Consider the following 3265-nt stretch of genomic DNA (forward strand, 5'->3'; position numbering starts at 1 on the left):
GGAACAGTGACACACGAATAGCACGAAAGGAAGTGACGTTCCCTCAGGTGCTGTGGGAACCGGCAGTAACACTGAACTCTCCGATGGGTTTTAATCGTTTTCACTCCATTATTTTGGGTTAACAGTCGTTCACATTAGTGCTGTTTGTGGCCGCGGGCTCTTGTTTTCATTAGAGAGGCTGTAAAGGCCTCATGACGTGCTGTCATCAGCGTAAGGATGGTGACAAAAATGAAAGAGAAGGTTTAGATCATATGTGTCCAACTCAGGGCCCGCGGTCCAAATGCGGCCCGCCAAGTCATTTTGCGTGGCCCACTGGAGCTTAAAAAAGTTAAATTACCTGCTTCCGTGCTGCTGAGTTTCTTAACTTGACAAAAATATATTTCACAGAGCAGTGAACAATATTTGATACTGAAACCTGTATTAATACACTATGACTGGTTGTGGTGTGTTGTACCAAATTGCTGAGTGAATGAGTTGATGGTTTGAATGCAGAGGACACATTTCAAATGTACAACGACGATAAAGGAGATTCCTCTTCCTCTTCCTCTTCCTCTTCCTCTTCCTCTTCCTCTTCCTCTTCCTCTTCCTCTTCCTCTTCCTCTTCCTCTTCCTCTTCCTCTTCCTCTTCCTCTTCCTCTTCCTCTTCCTCTTCCTCTTCCTCTTCCTCTTCCTCTTCCTCTTCTTCTTCTTCTTTGTCTTCTAATCACTTTTCTCTATCTAATTCTTCCCCTCTCTCTCCTCTCAGGCCAGTTGATTGAGCGAGTTCTGCTCTCCTCCATGTTGAACCCCAGTGAACAGTGGCAGACGTATCGTCACCACGGGCGGATTCTCAGCCTGGAATATCGTCTCCGCTTCCGTTGTGACTCCAACTACTACGGACCGTTCTGTAACAAGTTCTGCCGGTCCCGCGACGACTTCTTCGGCCATTTTAACTGTGACCACAGCGGCTCCAAGGTCTGCATGGACGGTTGGACCGGGCATGAGTGCAAAGATGGTGAGGGAGTGAATAATATTTCAAAATGTAAAAGACAAAAATGCCTTGATTGATTTCGATCTGGAATTTATTTTAATAGAATTTTTCTCTAAATTCCAATCTATTTGTAAGAACACCGTGTCCTGCTCAGATCATATTTATAACCAACAAAATAAATCACCAGTTTTTTTTTCTAAAGGCCAGAAAGCTTTTCTCGTTTTCTCATCAATGGTCTTGGCCTGAATTAAGCCAGCCACTAGGGTACACGAAGCCGTGTTTATAGTGCCGGTCCCAAGCCCGGATAAATGGTGAGGGTTGCGTCAGGAAGGGCATCCGGCGTAAAACGTTTAGCTAAATCAAATATGCAGATCAATAAAACGATTTCTATACCGGATCGGTCGAGGCCCGGGTTAACAACGACCGCCAACAGTGCCGTTGACCAACAGGGCACTGATGGAAATTGGACTACTGTTGGTCAGAGACAGAGTCAGAGACAGAGAAGAAGAGGAGGGCGTTTGGTTAGGAGAAAAAGAGAAAAGATGAAGAATAGAAGTGTTAGTCTGAAGTTTGGAACTTTGAATGTAGGTACAATGACAGGGAAAAGTAGAGAAATAGCTGATGTGATGGAGAGAAGAAGAGTAGATATTTTGTGTGTGCAGGAGACCAGGTGGAAGGGCAGTAAGGCTAGAAACATTGGAGGAGGCTACAAACTGTTTTATCATGGTTCAGATGGGAAGAGAAATGGAGTAGGGGTGATCCTAAAGGAAGAATATGTAAGAAATGTGGTAGAGGTGAAAAGAGAGTCAGACAGGTTGATGTGTGTGAAGGTAGAAGTAGAAGGAGAGATGATTAATGTTGTTAGTGGTTATGCCCCACAGGTGGGCTGTGAGTTGGAAGAAAAGGAGAAGTTCTGGAAGGAGCTAGATTGGATGGTAGAGAGTATCCCCAGGAGAGAGAGAGTGGTGATTGGAGCAGACCTAAATGGTCATGTAGGGGAAGGGAACAGAGGAGATGAGGAAGTGATAGGCAGGTTTGGTGTTAGGGAGAGAAACGTAGAAGGACAGGCAGTGGTAGATTTTGCAAAGAGAATGGAAATGGCTGTGGTAAACACATATTTCCAAAAGAAAGAGGAACATAGGGTGACTTACAAGAGTGGAGGCAGGTCCACACAGATAGATTATATTCTATGTAGAAGATGTAATCTGAGGGAGATTAGAGACTGTAAGGTGGTGGCAGGTGAGAGTGTAGCCAAACAACATCGGATGGTAGTGTGTAAAATGACGATGGAGGTGACAAAAAGGAAGAGAGTGAAGACAGAGCAGAAGATCAAGTGGTGGAAACTAAGGAAAGAGACATGTTGTGAAGACTTCAGGAAGGAAGTAAGGGCAGTTCTGGGTAGTGTTGAGATATTCCCAGATGATTGGGAGACTACAGCTGCAGTGATGAGGGAGACAGGTAGGAAGGTGCTAGGTATGTCCTCTGGGCAGAGAAAGGAGGACAAAGAGACCTGGTGGTGGAATGAGGAGATCCAGGAGAGTGTGCAGAGAAAGAGATTAGCGAAGAAGAGATGGGACAGTGACAGAACAGAAGAGAACAGACTGGAGTACAAAGAGAGGACAAGGGAGGTGAAGAGGGAAGTGGCCAAGGCCAAACAAAAGGCATATGAGGAGTTGTATGAGAGTTTGGAAACAAAGGAAGGAGAAAAGGAGTTGTATAGATTGGCGAGACAGAGAAATCAAGCTGGGAAGGATGTGCAGCAGGTGAGGTTGATTAAGGACAGAGAGGGGAATGTGATCACAAGTGAGGAAAGTGTGCTGAGAAGATGGAAGGAATACTTTGAGGAGTTGTTAAATGAGGAAAATGAAAGGGAAAGTAGAAACGAGGAGCCAGAGACTAGTAGGAAGAAGGTAGATCAGGTTAGAAAGGATGAAGTTAGAAAAGCCCTGAAGAGGATGAAGAGTGGAAAGTCAGTTGGTCCTGATGACATACCAGTGGAAGTATGGAAGTGTTTAGGAGAAGTGGCAGTAAATTTCCTGACTGGTTTGTTTAACAGAATTTTAGAGACTGGCAAGATGCCTGATGAGTGGAGAAAAAGTGTTCTGGTGCCAATTCATAAGAAGGGTGATGCACAGAGTTGTAACAACTACAGAGGGATAAAGTTGATGAGCCATACAATGAAGATTTAGGAAAGAGTAGTTGAAGCTAGGTTGAGGCAGGAAGTGGAGATTTGTGAACAACAGTATGGTTTCATGCCTAGGAAGAGTACCACAGATGCAATATTTGCCTTGAGGA

Source organism: Cynoglossus semilaevis, chromosome W, assembly GCF_000523025.1.
Source record: "Cynoglossus semilaevis isolate Cse_v1.0 chromosome W, Cse_v1.0, whole genome shotgun sequence".
Taxonomy (NCBI): Eukaryota; Metazoa; Chordata; class Actinopteri; order Pleuronectiformes; family Cynoglossidae; genus Cynoglossus; species Cynoglossus semilaevis.